This window comes from Heterocephalus glaber, unplaced genomic scaffold, assembly GCF_053883595.1.
Source record: "Heterocephalus glaber isolate CG9 unplaced genomic scaffold, H.glaber_assembly_v1.0 deba00000546, whole genome shotgun sequence".
NCBI lineage: Eukaryota > Metazoa > Chordata > Mammalia > Rodentia > Bathyergidae > Heterocephalus > Heterocephalus glaber.
In genome coordinates, this window is record NW_028258147.1 from 873,871 (window position 1) to 898,628 (window position 24,758).

Below are 24,758 nucleotides of genomic sequence, written 5' to 3' on the forward strand. Positions count from 1 at the left end.
TGGGAAATTAAATATATTTTGAAATGCACACAGTCTTTTCATCATTTCAAACTTTGTTAATGCAGCTTATCAAAATGAAGAGTATTATTGGAAATCATGACTCAAGAATAGAATTATTTTTAGGTAGCACTTTAGCACTGTGTCATGAATGGGAATGCATGCTGAGTGTGACAGCAAATTTTAATTCAAAAATAAAATTTATAATGCATTTATGTACTTTCCTGGGAAACTGTCTCATCTTTCAACTAAGATGATTCATAGATACTCAAGTTCCATGGAAGGTAAGACTGACTCATGGTCTGTAAGGTTTGGTGCCTTTCTGGGTGAGGGCATGTGGACATGTTTATGTTCTGTTCCCTCTAAACTTTCCAGTTGAAGTTCCTGTGAACTGAATCTCTCTGTGCTGAATACCAAGTTGTACTCTCCTCATTTCCAGTGATGGTTTGCAATGCAAATCATCATGGTGATTGGTAACGGGCAGTGCCATAACCATGGTAACCAAATGAAGACGAGTTTGCTTTACTTCCTCAGTGGAATGCATTTCAGTCCTGCATTCAAACCTGAAGCCACTGCCAAAAGGTTGAAGGGCATTAAAGGAACAGAAGGAGGTTTCATAGAATAAAAACACAAGCAGTGCCATTGTATTCATTCCCCACGTACATTTTCTCCAAAGCCAGGACTAGTTACTAATAACGCCTGTTGTATTTAGTGCCTTTTTCAATGCTTTTGTTTCTTGCTGAAGGGAAGGTGCTGTATAGAGAATCACCACGTATCTTTACCCTCAACCTGGCCATGGCTTTTGACAAGCAAGTTGTTCTGGCTTTCTGTAATTAATCTAACTTTTAAATAGGAACTCTGCAGTCACCAGGACCTTTTAGCCTTAGTAGCTAAGAAACAGAAGATAGGAAAGTACCAAGACCTCCATAGGCACTTTTGAGAACAACTATAGCAAGCTTCAAGGGCCACTTCTCTGCCGAGACTCCTTTATTGTGGTACAGTAACTCTTATAATTTGTTTTATTCCCAGCCTGTCGGGGAGGGGATATTAGCTCTCTGCTCATTTTCTCTCAGTTGGAATGAAAGGGCAGCTAGAGCTTGTTCTGAAACTTCTTTACCTGCAGCTGTGTGACTGGGTGACTCCTAGGAAGAAAATATATTAGCAGTAAGGTGAAACAATCTAATTGTCACGGATTCGGGCCTGGATGACTTCAGTACCCCCATGACTGGCTGGGTGGCTGCCATTAACACAGAAAGGGCTAAAACCCTGGAGATGGGAATGCTCCAGGCTCAGAATCATTAGGCTATGTCCCTTCAGTACTGAATACAATTTCAAGCAATGCTTATGAGGAGCAGTACAAAAATTCTATTTTGCCTTCCTTTTGTATCTCTTCTTTGTATCTTGGGTGTTTTGTGTCTTTCATTGATTAATTTTTTCTTCACTACCTGGGGAACTCTAATTCATAATGTTAAAGAGTTGAACTCTTTCATTTTTAACTAGTCAGAGAATTCACTATCTATGAAAACTGAGCTTTATGTGTTGAAGCCATGTGGGATATTTTGGTACACGCAGAACTGCTATAGGAATGAATACGCCTACATTTGACAGAGTGGAGAAAACTAATTCAGGAAAAGAGACATTAGATAAAATACAGGACCCTTTGTCACATTTGAATTCTAGATAGACACCTTTTATTGGTATATTTTTGGCATAAGGATATCCCAAATAATGCATGGACTGTGCTTATGTCAAAAAATATGTTTTCTAAATCTGAAATTCAAGTGTAACTGAGCACCCTGTGTTTTTATTTAGGCAATCTGATTTTTACCCAGACAATCTGATTCAGGGATAAAAGTTGAAGAAGGTTATAATAAAATAAAAAAGCATAGACCTCTCAAAATAAACTCTTTGGTGTAATTTCCCATTAAAATTACCTAATTATCATTGACTTATTGTACTTATGGGGAAATGGTTTACAATTGAAGTTTAAACCTTAAAAGGAGAAAACAATCATCAAAATAATCCTAAGAAGTCTAGCGTTTAAGATACTGGCCTCATAAGGTTGAAATATGAGAGTTTTCTTTTTAGTAGTTTCCCAGTTAGATTTGGAGAGCTTCTCATGCTTCTAGTGAGAGACCAGAGAGCTGCCTGATGGCCTTACTCAGAGCTTCTCCTCCAGTGTGCCTGAGGAGCTTCCAGGGTATGGGGAAATGTTGAACCCTTTGTCTCTTGGCTGCTGGGGACTGCTCATCTTCCAGAGCTGGTTTCTCCAGGACCCTAGAGGGAGCCTGAGGAGCATGGAGTCCAGCGCTGCTCAGCATGTCTAAAACAATGGGAAAACTAACCAAAATATAAGATCATGGCTTAGCCATATTGGGAATTCTAGTGAGTTTCCGGAGTCACAAGATGATCTCTATACATCAGGACCATAACTCAAACAAGTTAATGAATCTTTAGAAAGAAGAAAATAGTACAGGGAAAGTAAATACTCCTTTTTGTAATACAAGGTACAAAAATATTTTAAAGTGTATTGACTTTTCAGATAACAAAATTAACTCAGGATCATGATAGGAGACTAAGAAATAAGACGTATGAGGGAGTTTTCTGATTTTTATTGTTAGGATTTCTAATTGTTAGGGTATGTACTTTAGTGTTGAAGTCTCTGTCCATAACCAAGACAATCACTTCCCAGGAAAGCCCTGGCCAGGGTACAGTAAGGTTCAGGTGTGTTGTTCAGGTGAGAGACACAACAAGAGAATGAAACTGAAATGTGTGAGACATGTCCTGGAGAAATTAGGGGTGTTGATGAAAAACATATGGAAAGACTCGAGATTGTTGAAAGCTTCCCCAGCTGGGAGGGAGGGAGCGAGGGAGGGAAGGGGGGGGAGAAAGGAGAAAAAGAAAGGGGAAGAGGGAGACAGGCAGGGAGGGAGAGGAATAAGAAGGAGGAGGAAAAGGGAGGGAGGCAGGGAGAGATGAGGAACTGTATATCTATGTCTTTATGAGGATACTCTCATTCTCTCATGCTTTCCTGTGGGGGCTGTGGATTGCCTAGTTTAAAGAAAGTATGCATAATATGTTAAGTTTTAGCTCTCTGAGGAACAAGTGAGCTACCTTATAGCATCAATCAGTGGGGATGAGAAGTGATGAGGCATTTCACAGAACTATAGCTGGCCTCAAAATGGAAGCCCCAGGCACCCAGTCAACAGCAACCATATTAAACTAATTTATGACAAGAAAATAATAATTATCCCTATCTACCAAGGAGTTTCTTTTGGACTAATTTCTTTCCATTTGGATATTCTATTTATCGTGTTGTCTATAAATAAGGACTTTTTTGTTGTTTTCTTTTTTGTGGTACTGGGGATTGAACCCAGGATCTACACACTGAGCTACATCTCTAGCCATATTTTTGTTTTGTTTTGTCTTGTCTTGTTTTGTTTTAAGATAGGGTCTTGCTAAATCACTAGTTGACAAGGCTGGGCTCAAACCTGCCATGATTCTCCTGCCTCTGCCTCCTAGACTGCTGGGATTGCAGGCACACTTCCCCATGCCTGACTTTAATAAAATCAATTTGATTTCTTCTTTCCCATGTATTTATTGTCCTGCTTTATTAAGCTGACTAAGTTATCAGAAGGCTGAGTTAAGGTGGTGATAGCAAACATCTGTGCTTCTTTTCAGTTGGAGGGAGATGTGTTCAGTTTTATACTCTTAGTAGGATATTAGCTGTGATTTGTCACAGTTACCCTTGCAGTTTGAGAAAGTTTGCTTCTACCCCTGATTTAAGAGTTTTAAATCATGAATGGATATTGTATCAAATGTCTTTTCTCCAGCTAGTAAATGACCATATAGTCTTTGTCTCATATTCTGTTAGTATGTGAATTATCTTAGCTAATTTTTAAGTGCTTTAATGCTTAATGCTTTATTGGAAGATGAAACTGCAAAGCTGCAAGTGTGAGGGAAATGAAAAGTGAGAGAAGGAACAAATACAAGATGATGCAAGCTGGCTGCTGCACAAGGATGCACTGGTTGTTCTTCATTCAGAACATTGCCATGTTAAAATCTTAATAATAAGTCAATATCTCATTTCCGGGATAAATGCCATTTGGCACTGATGTATTGCATATATTACACATTGTAGGATTTGTTTGCTAGTTTTTGTTACAGATTTTTGCACTTAGACCTTTCAAAGATACTGGTCTTTAATTTTGTTGCCTTGAAATATCTTCTCAGATCTAAGGCCTGAACTTAATTTTCTTTCCCTGCTGCAACCAGGAGCCATGTCTTTCTGTGTGGAGCTGCTTGGTGTTGGGGAGAGGTGACACAGAAGGAATTTGTGTAAAATTGATATAATTTCATCCTTAAACATTTGGATAAATTCACTGGTAAAGAAACCTGGTCCAAGATTTCTCTATGACAAGAATTTTAATTACAAATTCAATTTCTCTAATGGATGAAGGGTTATTAAATTTTAGTTTTTTCTTGTGCTAGCTTTAGTCAATTGAATTTTCCAAGAAATTTGTCATTTCCTTTATTTTGTCAAATGTATTAGCATAAAGTTTTCTTTTCCTTTATTTTTTTTCTTTTTTTTGGTGCGAGGGATTGAACTCAGGACCTTGCACTTGCAAGGCAGGCACGGCCCCACTGGACTAAATCCCTGCCCCATAAAGTTTTCAAAAATATTATCTGTACATATTTTAATGCCTGTTGAATCTGTTGTGATGCCTCCACCTTTTTGGGATTTTATTCCCAAAATTTTAAAAAATTCTTTGAATAGCTAACAGTTGAGCTTTCAATTTTTCTTTATTATCTGTTTTCTACTTCATTGATCTTGGTGCTTATTTTATTATTTCCTTTTCTCTACTCACTTTGGCTTTAATTTTTCTCTTTAATTTCTTTTTGCTTTTTGTGTTTTATTTTGTCTTGTTTCATGCAGGGTCACCTTAAGTAGCCAAGTTGCCCAGAATTGGCTTGAATTTGCAAGCCCCCTGCCTCAGCCTCCCAATATGCTGGAACTACAGGCACACACCACAACACCCCAGGATTAAAAGGAAATTCCTACACTCACACAGTTACAGGACATTGAGTCAACCTACTCTGCCAGCTTGTTGTGTTGAGATTTGCTGTTACTTTTAGTTAGTTTTAATTCATCACTGGATCCAAGGGACTAGAGTGTGGAATCAGAGTTTTCTCATTAACAGGAATTGGAATGTGAGTGTTTATAGGGCTGTTTTAGTCCTGCCTTCAGTGTTAAGCAGGCTTCATTCATCTGCACCTCAGGTATGTTTCTCTTAGTTCTTCTCCTCTTTATCTGGCCATGGGTAGCTGCTGCCTCTTACTCAAAGAAACCTCTGGAGAGCTTGGGGATTAGACAGCCTGCACCATCAGGACATTTCCAGCAGGCTCTGCATGCCAAGCCTAAGGACATTCACCCAGCTCTGTTTTCTCCCCCAGGCACAACCTGCTGCTTCTTCCTAGTTGGAATAGTTCCCAGTGGGTTTCTCTGGGGATTTTGTTTTTCCCAGACTCCAACAGGCCCAAAGCTCTGAGATGTTCTGGCTTTCACTTTGTTGTTAATCTTTCTTGTGGGCAATTATTTTAGACCTCTAGAAAGAGATTATGGGTGGCAGCTACTTTTGAAATCTATGTTTCACCCATTTATACCACATCTCCCCCTTTATAGTTTATTTTTTCCTTTTCATATTTTATACAACCAATTTATTTGTTTTTCCTTTCATATATAATGTCTTTTTACTCAGAAGATTTTATATTTTGATAGAGCCACATTTAATCTTTTGCTTTAAATATTTTTGAGTTTTTATCTTGGTTAAGAAGGCCTTTCTCAATCATCAAGAAGATCACACACCCTGATCAAGTGGGATTCATCCCAGGGATGCAGGGATGGTTCAATATATGCAAATCAATCAATGTAATACACTATATCAATAGAGCCAAGGACAGAAACCATATAATTATCTCCATAGACACAGAAAAAGCATTTGACAAAATCCAACCTCCATTTATGATAAAAAAAAAAAACCTACAAAAAATTGGAATAGATGGTCTCTACCTCAAACTGATAGAAGCCATCTATGAAAAACCAACAGCCAATAGCATACTAAATGGTCAAAAACTGAAATCCTTCACACTAAAATCAGGAAGAAGACAAGGATGTCCACTATCACCACTCTTGTTCAATATAGTTATGGAAACATTAGCCACAGCAATTAGACAAGAGAAAGAAATAAAAGGAATAAAGATAGGAAATGAAGAAGTCAAATTGTCATTATTTGCAGATGACATGATACTCTATATAGAAGACCCCAAGAACTCCACCAAAAGTCTTCTAGACTTAATAACCAAATTCAGTCAAGTAGCTTGTTGCAAGGTCAACACACAAAAATCAATACTTTTCCTCTACATGAATGACAGATTCACTGAGAGAGAAATAGGGCAAATAATTCCTTTCACAATAGCATCCAAAAACCTGAAATACCTAGGAATCATACTAATGAAAGAAATCAAAGACCTCTTCTCTGAAAACTATGGCACTCTGAAAAGAGAGATTGAAGAGGATATCAGAAAATGGACAGACATCACCTGCTCCTGGGTAGGAAGGATTAATATAGTGAAAATGGCCATACTTCCAAAATGGCTATATAGATTTAATGCAATTCCAACTGAGATCCCAGCAGCATACTTCATGGACCTCGAGAAAACAATCCAAAAATTCATTTGGAACAAGAAGAGACCCAGAATAGCAAAAGCAATTCTAGGTAACAGAGCCATGGCCAGGGGTATCAAAATCCCCAACCTGCAACTCTACTACAAAGCTACTGTGATAAAAACAGCATGGTACTGGCAAAGAAACAGACTTGAGGACCAGTGGAACAGATTAGAAGATGCAGAAACAACGCCAGACACACTCAGCCACCTCATCTTCGATAAAGGAGCCAAACATCCTCACTGGAGGAAAGATAGCCTCTTTAATAAATGGTGCTGGAAAAATTGGGCTTCAACTTGCCAAAGATTAAAACTAGACCTATATCTCTCACCATGCACTAAACTAAAATCAAAATGGATTAAAGATCTAAATATTAAAATAGAAACTCTGAACCAGTTGGAACAGAGGTTAGGTAGAACTCTTGAAGACATTGGCATAGGAAACAATTTTATGAACAAAGCCTCAGTTGCCCATGAACTAGCACAAACAATCAACAAATGGGATCTCTTCTTATTAAAAAGCTTCTGCACAGCAAGAGAAACCACCAGCAGTGTGAAGAGATAACCCACAAGGTGGGAAAAAACTTCACCTGCTCTTCCTCAGACAAAGGTCTACTATCTCAAATCTATAAAGAACTTAAAAAGATCAGATCTCTCAAATTTAACGACCCAATCCAAAAATGGGCATCTGAAATGAACAGACATTTCTCAGACAAAGAAGTAGAAACAGCAAATAAATACATGAAAAAATGTTCAACATCGCTGGTCATTTGAGAGATGCAAATGAAAACAATGCTGAGCTTCCACCTCACTCCAGAAAGAATGGCTGCTATCATGAAATCAACCAATAGCAAATGCTGGCGGGGCTGTGGGGAAAGAGGAACCCTGCTCCACTGCTGGTGAGAGTGTAGACTGGTGCAACCACTGTGGAAATCAGTATGGAGATACCTCAAAGAACTAGGACTAGAAGTCGCATTTGACCCCACTCTTGCACTGCTGGGGATCTTCTCCAAAGAATTAAAAGAATCATACCACAGTGATATATGTATGCCCATGTTCATAGCAGCACAGATTGTGATAGCTAAAACTTGGAAACAGCCCAAATACCCATCAATTGGAGACTCGATAAAGAAAATGTGGGTTTTTTAATAAAATAGAGTACTACTCAGCCATAAAAAATGAGAAATTAGAGACATTTATAGCTAAGTGAATGCACATTGAGGCGATACTCTTAAGTGAAATAAATAGGACACACATGTATAAATACTGAATAGTTTCTCTGGTGTGAGAAACTAAAAGTGTAAATTAGGACTAAATGTATAATAGGTAATATGAAATAGGAAGAAAAGGGGCAAAGGGGAAGGAAGTGGAAGGGCTAGGGGAAAGGATAGAAGGGAATGGGATTAATATGAGAAAATGGAAAAATAGGAACAAAATTTTTGTAAATAGGGTGGAATGGAGGGGTTGAAGGGAGGGCTGGGCAAGGGTGAAAAATAAGAACCAAGAGAGACTATGTAAAGGTGCAAATATCTAATGATGAATGTCATTATAGTGTATATCTAAAATGTACCAATGATTAGAATGAATAATCGATAATGCAAAATAGGAAGAAAAGGTCCAAAGGGGTAGGGGTAGTGGGAGGGGCAGGGGAAAGGAAAGAAGGGAAAGGAAAAATGATGAGAAATGGAAAATATGGAAGTAAGGTCTTTGTAAATAGGGAAGGGTGGAGGGGGTGAAGTGAGGGCTAGGAATGGGGAAAAAATAAGAACCAAGATGCATCATGTAAAGGTACAAGTTCCCAATGAGAAATGTAATTGTGTTGTATACCTAAAATGTACCATTAAAGGAATTTAACAACAAAAAAAGGCCTTTCTACTCTATAAATACAGCAATTCTTTACTTTATAAATACAGCAAATTTCTACTTTATAAATATAGCAATACTTCAGTTCATGAACACTTATGTTTGTGAACAATTCAGCTTGTGAATAGTTGTGTTTGGCAAAATTTCAATTCTATTCACAAACTCTGCTCTGGGTGACTAACACGACTATGGCCATCCTCCCTCACAGGAACATGAAGGTGGCCATTATACCGAGAATCATTGATGGAATTAAGTCCGTGAACCAAGGCACTGTACCACTGTGTGCTTGTCTATATTTCTCATATTCTTTTTCCTTTTTTGTTCATTTGTTTTGAAAGTTACCATATTATGTTATTGGAAATTTATTTTGTCAGTAGTGTAAGGTAGGGATTTAAATACATTTTTCCCAAATGAGCATCTGCTTGTCCCAAGACAATTTGCTGAATGGATTATCCATTTAACGTGAATTTGAAATTTTATCTTCATTATGTTTTTAGATTAATTTTGGACTAGTGCATGATTTCTGATTTATAATTGGGGAGCAATTTAATATCTCACCTCTGATTACAAAGTAGGTGTACAAGGCTGGGGATTTAGCTCAGTGGTTTCGCCACCTGCTGCGCAAGCGCAAGGACCCGAGTTCGATCCCAGGTACTAAAACAAAAACAAAAACAAAATAAAGTAGGTGTATAACTTATATATTTCTCCAAGATAATATACTTACTAAATACAAGGTATTTGTATTCACCCTTTTTTCAAACTGTGGGAAAATTGTAATCTCTCTAAATCCCAAATTTCTGCTCTATTTTCATCTTTTTTTCTTTGTGTGTTCAGATTTATGTAATAGGTGCAAAAGTTAATTATCTGTTTTTGAATATGGATATAGTCATATACTACATAATGACATTTCAGTTAATAATGAATCACTTATATATCAGTAGTCCCTTAAGATTATGTTACCTACCAATGTCTTAGTGTAAGTTTACTCTTTTATGTTCACATAAAGACAAAATTACCTAATAAGACATTTCAGAATATATCTCTTGTAAAGTAATACAAAACTGTATCCTTACATCATTTCAATAATTTTCCTATAATTCAATTTTTGTTTTAAATTAATATTGATACAACTATTTTGAAAGTATTTCTCTGTAGGCATACTTTTCTTTATTTTCAGCCTTCCTATTTTTTTTTATAAATCTGTCTTTTATAAATACTACCACCTGTACTTTTTTAAAAAATCCCATCAGAGATTGTCCATGATTTAATATGTAAATTTAATTTATTTATATTTATTATCATTACAGACATAAAGACTTCTTGTTTAATCTTATTTTTTATTTTTTCTTCTCAGTTTAATCTTTTTCCATTCTGCCATGGTGATCTGATTGTTTATTGCTGTCATTGATATGTTATCTTTTAAAAGATTTAATTAATCACATTTATTTTTCTAATGGGAAGACTTAAATTTTAAAAATATTTACTTAAATAATTTCTAAACTCACTTAGATCACTCTTATGCCTAAAAAAATCTTATAAGAATCTTATATTCTTATACTTAAAAAAAATCATGAGAACCTCAAATTTCAGGAATTATAATCCTTGCTATAAGAAAAAATATGAAGAATGTTATGTCATATTCTTGAAAGTTTAGATTAATAAGCAAATTCTTAGAAAGATGCATCTTACCAAAGCTGATCAAAACTAATGGAAAAATTAAATATCATCACAACTAAGAAATTGAATCTATCATTACAAACCTCTGATAAAGGGAAATCCAGGCTCAGATGACTTCTAATTAGTAAACACTTCCAAATATTTAAGGAATAATCTTAAAACTCAGGTACAGAGTAGAGAAAGAAGGAACATCTTTCCAAATAATTTATGAAAGTAATATATCTTGCTAGTATAACACAAACATAAGAAAGAGAAAATACTGGCTAATCTCCTTTAGTAACAAAGAATTTTTAAAAACTCTTAGCAAAATATTAGCAAAATGAATTCATTGAATATATAAAAATCATAATTCATGACCTAGTTGATTTCATTTTAGGATTTCAAGATTGGCATAACACTCAGAAAACTGGTCAATGTAATTTTCTACATTAACAGAATAAAGGAGAACTATCTTATTTAATAAGAAAAATCTTATTCAACTTAGTGAAAAATATTTAATATGAATCAAAATTTTTATGATTATAAAGGACTTAGAAAACAAGGAATAAAATACTTACCCTAGGATTAAAGAATTTTAAAATGTCCTGTATTAAAAACTTCTTAGTAATTATAAAATATAAAAGTTGTCACTGGGGGATTTAGCTCAGTGGTTCCGTCACCTGCCTCACCAAGCAAAAGGTCCCAAGTTCGATCCCCAGAACCTGCCCCCCCAAAAAAAGTTGTCACCCTGAAGATTTGGGAGACTAAGATATCTAAACTTTGTGTACATTTTGTGCCTATAAAACAGATTTTACCCATTGTTTCCAAATAATACTCTATTCCCTCTAAATTCTAAATATCTCAGATCCACAACTCGAGCCAATCATGAAGACCTTTCTCTGAAAAGCCTACCTAGTTTAGTAACCATATCTGTTCTGAGACTTCAAATAGAGCTAGAACTATATCGATAAAAGTGCTGCCAATTTTTTTCTTTGCTTACGTTTCTGAGCCATCTACCAAGCCCTTAGTGAGTTTCTTGTCCATATCTATTTTGCTAGTTTATTCTTCTTGCCCTGTACAGTCTCCTGTAAGTAAGGACAATTTGCTTTGAATTTACTGTGAGAGACTGAGGAGCAAAACATGGGTGGTCAGGAATGTCGGGAATGGGAAGATATGTTGCTGGATGGAGGAAGCTGTTGATGAATATTTATGAAATGATCGGTCATGCAAAAGAATTTCAAGCGAAGACATTGGTTTAGCTAAAACTTAATACCATGGCTTTGCTCGTAAATATATCCTGAAGCTAAGTTGCTGGCTTCTAAACATAAATCTGAGATAGTAAGAAGCAAGCTTACACTGAAGATTGTTTCCATGAAATGAATGATGGGGATTTTTAGAACAGAATCTCATGGTTGAAAATCACCCCAAATTATCCAAATCTATTTGTCTTATTGCAGGAATCTCTTCAACAATACATCAGTAAGCTATTTCTGTGAATGCAGATTTTATCTAGGACAGGCTAGGTGTTCTCAATGTAATAAATGAGGTTAAAAAGTTGCAATATCATTGTAGTTTCTTTACTCTTTTTTTTTTTTTTTTCTGTACCAGGGATCGAACTCAGGTCCTTGTGCTTCTGAGGCAGGTGGCAGAACCACTGAGCTAAATCCCCAGCCCTGTAGTTTCTTATGATTATTTAGGGAATAGGATATCTCTCTTTCTCTCTATTCCCTGAGATTTTGTGGTTATGATCAGGGTGGGAAAGAAAAGATGGCAACATGTCTGATGATAGAGCCTGGTAGGATTTGCCTGTATAAGTAAAGCAAGTAGAAAAGAGGATTTAAATAAGGAGCTCCCTTAAATCTTAATTTCTTCTCACCATCAGCTCTTTGTTTTCTTGGACAGAGTACCTCTCTCATTTATTTGTTTAAGAGCTTTGTCATCATAATGGTCTCCTATGGGACTGAAATGTTATGTAATTTTTATTGTAACAATGTATTTTTAAAAACTTGAGGTGCATCCACCTATAAATCGTACAATGAATTGCTTGATATATATTATGTTACATTATATTATATTTAAACAGCTTTAGGTTCACAATAAAATTTAGTGGAAGGTATAGAGTAGCACCTCTCAATCTTACACCTGTAAAACCCATTCCCCCACTACAGTGGTACATATTTCACAATAAATGAACCAATATTGACCCATCATTATCACCCAAAGTTCATAGTTCACATTAGACTTCACTTTTGGTGTTGTACAAATCCCTAATGCCACATATTAGCCATTAGAGTAATCCTGCAGAGTAATTTCACTATGAAAATCGTCAGGGCAATCCTTATTCATATCTTTCCCTCTCCTCACCCCTGGTAACTACTGATCTTTTTGCTGTCCTCATAGTTTTGCCTTTTCCAGAATGTCATGGTGGTTGTAAATAGGTACTATGTATCTTTCTCAGGCTGATTTATTTCACTTCATAATATGCATTTAAGGTAACTCTATGTCTGTTCATGGCTTGATAGCCCATATCTTTTTAGTGCTGAAAAAATATTGTATTGTTTGGATGAACCACTATTTATCCATTCACTTTTGGAATTTTGACAATTATGAGTAATGCTGCTATAAATATCCATGTCCAAAGTTTTTGTATAAACATAAGTTTTTAATTCTTCTGGATAAATAACAAGGAATACAACTGCTGGATCATATGGTAAAATTATGTTTAGTTTTTATAAGAAACCACTAAACTGTCTTCCAAAGTGGCTTTACTTTTTTGCATTTACACCGCAGTGAATGAGAATTTCTGTTGCTCTACAACTTTGCTCTCAGCATTTTGAATATTAGTGTTCTGAATTTTGGGCATTCTAGTTATGTAATGGTATTTCAGAGTATCTTTTCAAATGCTCGAATGCCATCTACTGAATGTTGAACCCACAACCTTTGCACTGAACCTTTTTTCTTTTCTTTTCTTTTTCCTTAAATTCTTTTATTGGTACATTTTAGGTATACAACACATTTACATTTCTCATCGGGAACTTGTACCTTTACATGATGCATCTTGGTTCTTATTTTTTCCCCATTCCTAGCCCTCCCTTCACCCCCTCCACCCTTCCCTATTTACAAAGACTTTATTTCCATTTTTTCCATTTCTCATCATTTTTCCTTTCCCTTCTTTCCTTTCCCCTGTGACTCCCACTACCCCTACCCCTTTGGACTTTTTATTCCTATTTTACATTATCAATTATTCATTCTAATAATTGGTACATTTTAGGTATACAATATAATGACATTCATCATTGGAAATTTGCACCTTTACATAGTCTCTCTTGGTTCTTGTTTTTCACCCTTGCCCAGCCCTCCCTTCAACCCCTCCAGCCCTCCCTATTTACAAAAATTTTGTTCCTATTTTTCCATTTTCTCATATTAATCCCATTCCCTTCTATCCTTTCCCCTAGCCCTTCCACTTCCTTCCCCTTTGCCCCTTTTCTTCCTATTTCACATGACCTATTATACATTTAGTCCTTATTTACACTTTCAGTTTCTCACACCAGAGAAACTATTCGGTATTTATACATGTGGGTCCTACTGAACCCTTTTTCTATGTTTATTTGGAGACAGGGAATGGCTAAGTGGCTAAGTTGCCCTGGCTAGACTCAATCTTGCAATTTTCAGCTTTGGCCTCTGAGAGTCCTTGGATTACAGGCATGCACCACTACACCTGGTTTCATTTAGTCTCAGGACCATTTTTTGTCTGTCTGTTAAGTTCTAAGAGTTCTTTGGATATTTTATATAACAGCCTTTCATCAGATATATTTTCTAGAAATACCTTTTCCCAGTCTGTGTATTTTCATTCTCTTAACAGTATTTTTCATAGAGCAGAAATTTTTAATTAATTTTATTGGTACATTTTAGATATACAATATAATAACATTCATCATTGGAGATTTGAGAATTTTTTAATTTTAAAGAAGTCCAGCTTATCATTTCTTTCCTTCATGAATTGCACCTTTGGCATCATATCTAAAATTTCATCATCAAATCTAGGTCATCTAGATTTTCTTCTTTGTTATTTTCTAAAAATTCTATATTTTTGCATTTACACTTAGGTTTGTTATTGTCAGTTAATTTTTGCAAATAGGGTAAGGTCTGTATGTATGTTCATTTTTGTTTGTGGATGTCTGATTTTTCTTCTACCATGATTTGTTGAAAATACTACCTTTTCTCCATTGTATCACCCTTGCTCCTTTCTCAAAATCACCATATCTGTGTGTATTTCTGGGCTCTTATTTCCAGTACAGTACTAAAAATGAATGGTAAGAGGAAACATTTTTTGCCTTGCTCCTGGTCTTTGTTGGATGGCTTTAGTTTCTCACCATTTAGTATGATGTTAGCTGTAGGATTTTTGTAGATGCTATTTATCAAGTTGAGAATTCCTAGTTGATCAGTCTCCTTTTAAAGATAATAGGAAAGGAACATGGAATGAGTGTGTGACAGAGTCTAACCAAAAACTTCCTTAAGAGAAATAACTGTCAGATAAGATATGTGATATGTGATAAGATTGTGATTTCATTAAGCTAAAATTAAAGAAAGTATGCTTGTCACAAAAGCATTTCTCAACTTTTGGTGAAATGTGTCCTATAATTGTTCTCATGCATTTTAATTTCCCTGTCTGGAAAGTTTGCCTATACATTACCCCATGTTCAAGGGCCAGCAGCAGCACTGCCTCTTCCAAGAAGCATATTTTGTATTCCCAAAGGAATAGTTTCCACCTTTAATATTTAAGAGCAGTTGTTTTATACTTCTCTTGAAATGCATGTTATATTTCATCCCATACTGTGGCTAATAAACACCATTTCTCATAATCAACTATAAGCTCTTCAAAGTCTTCTTGTACAAGGAAGACATTCAAGTATTTGACTCAAATAAATTGATAGATGTCATTAACTATATAGTGTACTTTATAAACAACTTCTAGTGCATCATACTGTGCTGAACATGATGGCAACCATAAAGATGAGTAAGTCACAATTTCCACCAACTGAGAATAGAGGCCAATGTCAGAAGATATCATTCACTCATTAAACAGTTATTGCTAGGGCTGGAGATTTAGCTCAGTGGTTTTGCCACCTGCTGCCCAAGCGCAACGACCCAGGTTCAATCCCCGATACCAAAAGAAAGAAAGAAAAAACAGTTATTGCTGATCACCTACTATTATTCATGACCTGGACTAAGAATCATGGACACAAAAGTAAGCCATGATCCTTTTCTTCTAGGAGTTCTTTTAGCAGGTGGAAGCAGGGGAGCATAATAAATCACTCAAGATTGCTGTGAGTACCAGGAGAAGATGGGGAGGTGGAAGGGTGATGAGGAGACTTGATCCTATGAAGTTAAGTTCTATTTGAGCTCAGTGAAATAGTATCCAGGAAAAATAAGGGTAGTGCTCATAGAGAGATATACATCCAGTGGGATCAGGGAGTTCTCTGCATTCAGAACATAGTGTCCATGAAGTAGCTTAGATCACAGATCTTAGGTAACAGCTTAGATCGCCAACTTTGGAGTAGGAGATGAGAGCTAGATCACAGATCTTCTCCTAACCTGTTCACTCCTCCTTGACAAGATGAGGTGAGGCAAATGTTGGAAAGGCAAGAGTAGAAATGGTGAGAAAAAAAGGGAATCATTGAGAAAGAAAAATATCTTTAAAATGCCAAAGAAGATGTAATAGGGCTCACAGTGAATGCATCAGTTGGCCCAGATTTATCAGCCTTAAAATCATTTGAAGTTTTCAGGAAGTGTATATACAATCCCTCACTTAATAATCTTTTGCTTGTTTTTCACCAGCAAAAGATGAAAACTCCAAGTTCAGGAAGACTGATGTTGGGTTCCAACTTGGGTGCAACTATCTTGTCTTTAAATCCAGCTTGCTCCTAAATGGCAAGAGTGAGCCTTCACATATTTTATGGTGGGAGGAAACCACCCACAGAGCAAGTCATCACAGACTGCTTGTTCCTCCAAGCAGAGTGTTGACAGAACACGTTATTCGCCAGGGTCTGCCTCTACTTCACTGAATCATTTGGAAATCTTTACAAGTGTTTGCGGGACTTCAATACTTGGACAGGAAGGGAGAGCAGAAGGGCATTCCTGGCTTGACTTTGTTGCTCAAGGTTTTGAGTCTTCCAAACCTATTACTAATAAGGAATAATGGTTTATTCTTTCTATTTTTATAATTTCAATGAAGATAACTTTATAATATTTTAAAATGTAAACTCCATTGGCAAAATATTAATAGTCTATATGGAAGCTGAAAAAAAGAATAATGAACTTACGAAATGATCTCATGTCATTCAATTCTCTCATATTATGCAAAAGGAAATTACATTCCAAGAGAACATACAACTACATTCCCAGTGTCATGCAGCCAATTGATAACTATTTGTTCCTTAGTTAAAAATAAATTACTTTTTTGTTTCCTTGGTGATAAAGATCTTTCATCTGCTTGTTAGCTGTTGGGAGGCATAAAAGAAGGTTAAGAAAAGTATTTATTTAGATAGGGTTTTTTCAAAAAGGCCTAAGAAACAAGAACGAAGTGATTATTCAGAAATTTTTGCTTCAAAATGGAGGAATATTGTGTGTGTGTGTGTGTGTGTGTGTGTGTAATCTCATCAGTTTTCTAATTCAGATCTACAGTATGTTACTCCTTGATGCTGTGAAGTGTTCTTGGAAAATAGATAATAGCTCAATAATAGCTCAATCAGTTATTTTACTGCTAAATACCAAACCATTCTTAACTATTTCATAACCAGATTTTCTTTGATATTCCTCAATTGCTTTTTGATATTCATTTAAATAAATAGCTAGTCACTCAAGAAAAAATACAGAATGCCTTTTCTATGGATTTAAGATATATGAGCAAAGATATCTGCCCTGAAGAAAATATTAAGGTGGTTAAATTGAAATGTAATCATAGACATAAAACAAAATGAAAATACTTTAATGATTCACACTCAAGTATGCAATTATGAGAAAGCCATTCTCACTGGGAGAGTGTTTCAATAGGATGGTTGGGAGCTGAAGATCAAAATATAAAACAACAAAATTTAGAGGCTAAAATAGGGAAACAAGCAAACAAGCTTAAGAAAAAAAGGTTTGAGTGAGGTAAGAGCAAATCTTGGAGAGTGTAATATCAAGAATCAAATTAAAAGATTGCTACTTTTAAGAGGAATTGCTCAATTCCATCACACGATGTTAAAATTTTTACAGTGTTTAAAACTGAGAGTTGACCACCAGCATATTGATCTGAGAAGGTTACAGAGAAAATGATGTGAATGATGCTGTAGAAGAGAACCCCTTCCTATGATCCACTGAGACTGCAAGTTCTGGTTCGTACAAGGTTAGGAGCAGTGAAGGTGGTTGATTTGAGATAGCAGACTGCTGCTCTTTCTTCATGGCTTAATTAATATAAGATATGAATGGAATATAGGAATCAAAGAAGGCTCACAGGTTCTTGGACAGAGCAATTGTTTTAAAAGTTGATGCCACTTTCTGAAATGGGAACACTTGACCAGGGGCAAGTAGGTTGAGGAGGGAATCAAGGAAATGATAAACAACTCAGTGTGGCACATATTAAGTTTGGTCATAAATACCCAAGAGGAAGTGTCAAGAAAGTGGAAATACTCCAGTCTGAAGTTCGGAGGTTGGACCAGATTTGAAATGTGAATTTAGAAATTCTCATGAAAAGAATGAAAAACTAAGATAAAGTTGGAGGGGGATTTGAGAAGGTGGATGTAGAATTATTTTAAGATTGGCCACATTGCAGCATATTGAAAGGTAATGGGAAGGAATAAGGAGGGCCAAAGTGATGTCCAAGTAAAGTCTAAGTATACAATAAAGATGTAAACAGTTGCTTGAAAATGGGATTTGAGAGAGTGATGATTCTCACAGCGATGAAATATGACCATGGAAATTGAATCATCAATAACAAAAATCTTCTGGAAAGATGACAGGAATACCATTTAACAATTTCAAAAATGAGGGTGAATGTCCTGAATGTATATGGTATAAATTTATAACATCTCCAAGACCACGATCCAGATTGCATGGCGGGGAAAAAAGGCCACAGCTTGGGAAAGCAGCAAAAGAGAAGCTGCTCAGATTTCAGCCAGAGAAAGATGAAAGCATTATATTCAAGGAAGAAGAAGAAAAACATGAAAAAGTTGAATTGTTAGATGACAGTAAATGGATTCCAGAGGGCACACAGATTGGGAAGAGTCCAGGAAGGTTGGGAGATTGGGCCAGACAGGAAACCACCACCATAGAAGCATGGCTCAAGAGCGTGATGGAATTACTCCTTGGTCTTTAGTTCTCTTAGAGTGTCAGCCTCTCAGGACTAGCCTTTTAGTTTGTGGAGGAGAGATGAATAGTACTGAGGTTCATATTAATAGTCACCTTTTTGAGAGCACATGCACTGGGGTCTTCCTTTGTAAACTGCTATGAATGGCATCATAGCTAGGAATGGATCAGGTCTTAGTGAACCACATGGATCCATGCAGACATCCCTTAAATGCTTCCTCATAGTCACAGAAATATTCCAATCTCATGCTCCCCACATATCTCTCAGTTATCCAAATATAAATCATCTAAGCATAAACATACATTATCCACTAAGAGTGTCGAATCTATCTCCTATAGAAAAAAATCTTGTGCTGATTGGTGATTCTTCTACTTTACTTGGCAGTAAAGTAGACAAGAAGCAACATAGAAAAGAAAGAAAAAGAAAGCAGAAAAAAATACGAGTGTTGACTATTTTGTATACATTTTCCATAAATTTTTCCCAACCACCTTATAAAGTTTATTTTATACCTATTGTGAAATAGATGAAGAAATAGATTATCAGAACAGTTCGAAAATTCCTACCGGATGTCAGAAAGCAACAGAGCTGAGATGAAATCCAGAGTTATCTGATGTGAAAATAATTGCACTTTTGGTCACAGAAAAACCAAGAATGTTCACTAAACTAACTGGATGTTCCTTTCCCAAGTAACCAAGCACTCAGTGAATAATTACAGACTGTTTTGCCAGGCCCAAGGGTGGCACTGGAACTATGGGGGAAAACATAAAGAGAATGCAGAATAGGGACTCTCCCAGTATGAATGACTTATTTAGCAAGACAACCTGTTTACACAGAGTTGCAAAGAATCAAATAGCTCCAGACAACAAGAATATAATAATTGTCACTACTTTAAGTGTCAAGTTGTATGATTTCACTGTGGGCTGAAGGTTTCACAGGGAGAAGGAGCAGGTATGGTAGAAATTGCTCAGATTAAATAAAACTTGAAGTAGAATTAATTTGACAAAGCCTTTGTTTTTGCATTTTAACTACTTTAAAAATTTTGGAAACTCGATAACATTTTTATTATTTTTTTTGTTTTGTTTTGCTTTAAAAATGGAGTTCTTGGTGCAATAGAGTTTTGCATCTTTTAAAAAATTAAACGTGATAATAAACAATTTCCCACATTAGCAGATATACCTATCTATGTATGCAATCAGAGTAGAATGATCTGAACAGGGAAGGTACTAGGTCACTTAGGTACAGGAATAATATGATTCACAATGAAGATTCCACTTTGGGTCAAAGCTGGCAAGAACTGGAGAGAGGACCAAATGGTTCTGGAGACAAAGGGGTTAAGGAGAGGAGTCAACAGAGATCACATGCATAATTTCTTCCCTGTCTCCTCTGGTCATCATCTGTATCTGCTTCCAAAGAGCTGCTTGGGTGGTCATGTGACTGGATGCCAAAGAAAGGTCATTCAGGCATCAGAGAATCCATTTCCAGAAGCAGATCTGTTTATAACCTGGTAAGGCATCCACTAAAACAGGGGGAACAAAAGAGTTTTTCTTTACAAACCAGTCCCTGACCCTTGCCTTTAGCGAGAGTTCCCACTTACTTTGGCAGGTTTTTCCTGCTCTGTAGCCAAGAACAACTGAGCTGACAGAGAGCACATTCTCACTGGCTGTGTAAAGCAGCCAGCTGAGGTCAAACTTGCCATTATAGAGTGGAAGTTTGGGGCACACAAATAAATTAGCACTTTCATCTCAGAGTTTAACAATTTTTACTGTTACACATAAGAAAGCATTAAATGGATTAAAATTTGATGGTATGGTACTGAAACAGCATTAAAGCACTGTCAGCTGATTGTTAGCTGCTATTCTCCTGACAATGCAAAAATCACCTATAGGAAATAGAAACATGCTTTCAGCTGAAGTTCCGGAAGGATTGAGGTTATTTGGAAATCTTATCTTTCTGCAATACATTATTCATTTTTTCAAACTCTTTGACCCTTTATTGTGTCTGATATCTTGTGATGTTTTGAGCCTAGTTTTGGAGTTTCTTTCTTCTGAGGTTGTCCCCTGGAAAGATGATGCTATCTCATTCATACTCGCAGGATAGAAGGTGCTGCCAAGAATACTTTTTGCTTCAAACATCCAAAACCTATGCAAAATTAAATAGCTAAAATTTTAGAGCAATTCCTAAAGGTTATCTTGTCCCTTGTATAAATCCTAATATATCAAATAAATCTATAAAGATTATAAGTATAATATAATCTATATTAGTTTTGTCTTATGTCATCATCAACATTTTTATAATTTTGTAATTTGGTGAACCTTCTGGGCTGCTGTGCCATTGGCCCAAGCACTGAGGAGCAGAGCTGCCCCCAGCTCAGAGGAGGTGAACATTCTGGGCCACCATACCCCCAGCGCTGAGGAGGTGAGTCATGAGGGTGGCAGCACCACACATCCCCCTGCCCCCATTGAAATGAGAAGACACTTTAAAAAGTCTCAAAACCAGACTTCCAGATCACCTAAAGCAACCCCAAAGGGAAATGAGATGGAACAATCTGATTCAACAACCTGGACTCCCTGAACTGGCAACCAAAGAGGATCTGGAAAAAATGAAATCAGAAATAATTTCTCACATAACAGCAGAGATTGTGTCCATACTGCAAGACATGATTAATAAATCTAGAGAGGACACAGATTAAAAAAAGTAGAGGAGCTAAGGAACATGATGGAATCCAAACATAGGAAACAAATGGAATCCATAAAACATATGCAAACAGATTTCCAGGAGATTAAAAACTCCATTGAAAGTTTACACAGCAGAATAAGCCAATGTGAGGACAGAATTTCAGATATAGAAGATAAGATTGCAATTAGTGACCAGGAAAAGAAAAATTGCTTTAAAATAGTAAAGGACCATGAGAAATCAATCCAGCAGCTGCTAGATGATGCAAAGAAAAATAACAAAAGACTGATTGGAGTCAATGAAGAAACAGGAGAGAGTGCAGATGACACAAAAACAACTGTTCACAGAAGTGATGGTAGAAAACTTTCCAAGCAGGGGAAAAGAAATCGACATACAGATAAGAGAGGCATATAGGACTCCAACTGGCCTTGATCAAAAAATATGTACACATAGGCATATAATTGTTAAAATTCCAGGAACCCAACAGAAGAACAAAATTCTACAAGCAGTTAGAGAAAAGAAACAAATTACATACAAAGGAAAGCTGAGAAAAATCACAGTAGACTTCTCAACATAAAGCCTCAAGGTAAGAAAATCTTCGAGTGACATATTTCAAGCTCTAAAGGAAAACAGCCTCCATCCCAGATTGATGTAGTTTTTGTAAAACTATCTTTCAAAATTGATGGAGAAATAAGATACTTTTAGGACAAAAAACAGCTTAGGAACTTCATGAATACCAAACCACCACTCCAAAATATTTTAGACAATATCCTAGGAAAAGACAATGAGGATCACAACCCCAGGAAGCCCAGCAGAATGAATCCATCACACACAATAACTAATTCAATGCAAAGGGGGAGAATCCAACAAAAAGAAAAAGTCACTACAATGATAAGTCAATATGTATCAGTTAGACCCATCAATGTTAATGGTCTCAATTCACCAATCAAAAGAAATACACTGGCAGAATGGGTCAAGAAGTAAGATCCAACAATATACTGCATACAAGAAACACGCTTGATTCAAAAAGAAACTCATAGACTGAAAGTTAAAGGGTGGAAAACAATACTCCATGCGACAGGAATGCCCAAAAAAGCAGGAGTAGCTATCCTCTTTGCAGTTCAAGTGGATTTCAAACAACACTGATTAAGAGAGACAAAGAAGGACACTACATCATTGTAAAGGAAACAATCCAAGAGGAAGAAATGACAATCCTAAACATACATGCACCAAACACTAGTGCACCCAACTATATAAAACAAATACTAATGGACATGAAAAATCAAATAAGCACTAATACAATAGTAGTGGGGGACCTCAATAATCCACTGACACAAATAGATAGATCTTAGACAAAAAATAAGCAACAAAATACTAGAACTCCATCAAACTCTTGAACAAATGAACTTAACAGATGTTTACAGAATGTTCCACCCCACAAAATCAGAATACACATTCTTTTCAGCTGCACATGGCTTGTTCTCTAAAATGAACCACATCACTCATAGAACATGTATAATTAAGTGCAAAGGAATTAAAGTTATCCCCTGTATATTATTAGACCATAGTCCAATGAAATTGGAGATCCATAGCAAAAGAAACTGAAAAAATTTCATAAACACATGGAAATTGAACAACACACTTCTGAATAACCAATGGGTCATAGAGGAAATTAAAGAAGAAATCAGACTGTTCCTTCAATTAAATGACAATGACAATACAACATATCAGAATCTATGGGAGACAATGAAAGCAGTCTTATGAGGGAAATTCATAGCAGTAAATACACATATTAGGAAAACAGAGTGAAGTCAATTAAACAATCTGATGCTGAACCTCAAGCTTCTAGAAAAAGAAGAGCAGGACAACCCCAAAACTCATACAAGGGAGGAAATTATAAAGATCAGAGGAGAAATCAATGCAATGGAGACTAAGCGAACAATACAAAAAAATCAATGAAGCCAAGAGTTGATTCTTCAAAAGAATCAACAAAATTGATAGACCCTTAGCCAGCCTTATCAGAAAAAGGAAAGAAAAGGGCCAAATCCATGCAATTAGAAAAGAAAATGATGAAATTACAGTGGACTCAGCAGAAATCCAGAGGATCATCAATACCTGGTTTGAGAACCTATGTGCCAATAAGATGGAAAACAGAAGAAATGGACAGATTCCTAGACATGTATGAATTACTAGAGTTGAATGAAGAAGATCTAAAACTTCTAAACAATGCAATATCAACCAATGAAATTGAAAATGCAATTAAAAACTTATCAACTAAGAAAAGCCCGGGTCCTGATGGCTTCACTGCTGAATTCTACAAGATATTTAGAGAAGAACTGTTGCCACTACTGTTTAAACTCTTCAATGATATTGAAAAGGAAGCAATACTTCCTAATTCATTCCTGGAAACAAGCATCACCTTGATCCCCAAAGCAGAGAAAGACCCAACCGAAAAAGAGAACAATAGGCCAATCTCACTAATGAATATAGATGCAAAAATCCTTGATAAGATACTGGCAAATAGAATGCAGAATATCATCAAGAAGATCATACACCCTGACCAAGAGGGATTCATCCGAGGGATGCAGGGATGGTTCAACATAGGCAAATCAATCAATGTAATACACTATATCAGTAGAGCCAAGAACAAAAACCATATGCTCATCTCAATAGATGCAGTAAATCATTTGACAAAATCCAACATGTATTTATGATAAAAATTCTACAAAAAATTGGAACAGATGGTCTCTACCTCAATCTGATAAAAGCCATCTATGAAAATCCAACAGCCAATATCATACTAAATGCTCAAAACTTGAAATCCTTCACACTAATATCAGGAAGAAGACAAGCATGTCCACTATCATCACTCCAGTTCAATATAGTTTTGAAAATATTAACCATTGCAATTAGACAAGAGAAAGAAATAAAAGGAATAAAGATAGGTAATGAAGAAGTCAAATTGTCATTATTTGCAGATGACATGATACTCTATATAGAAGACCCCAAGAACTCCACCAAACGTCTTCTAGACTTAATAACCAAATTCGGTAAAATAGCTGGATACAATGTCAACACAAAAATCAATAGCTTTCATCTACCCAAACAGCAGACTCACTGAGAGAGAAATAGGGCAAACGATTCCTTTCACAATGGCATCCAAGAAACTGAAATATCTAGGAATCAACCTAACAAAAGAAATCAAAAACCTCCTCTCTGAAAACTATAGCACTCTGAAAAGAGAGATTGAAGATGATATCAGAAAATGGAAAGACATCCCTTGCTCCTGGCTGGGAAGAATCAACATTGTGAAAATGGCCATACTTACAAAACTGCTATATAGATTCAATGCAACCCCAATTGACATCCCAGCAGCATACTTCACGAACTTTGAGAAAACGATCCAAAAATTCATTTGGAACAAGAAGAGACCTAGAATAGCAAAAGCAATTCTAGCCAACATAGACATGGAAGGGGGTATCACAATCCCCAACTTGAA

At 36.1% G+C, this 24,758-nt stretch overlaps 1 protein-coding gene across 5 annotated transcripts in view; it reads left to right on the forward strand.

The window, feature by feature from the left end:
* Itprid1 (ITPR interacting domain containing 1) overlaps positions 1 to 24,758 on the forward strand; it is a 168,136-nt gene that overhangs the window by 18,149 nt on the left and 125,229 nt on the right. The gene's annotated exons all lie outside the window — the stretch shown is intronic.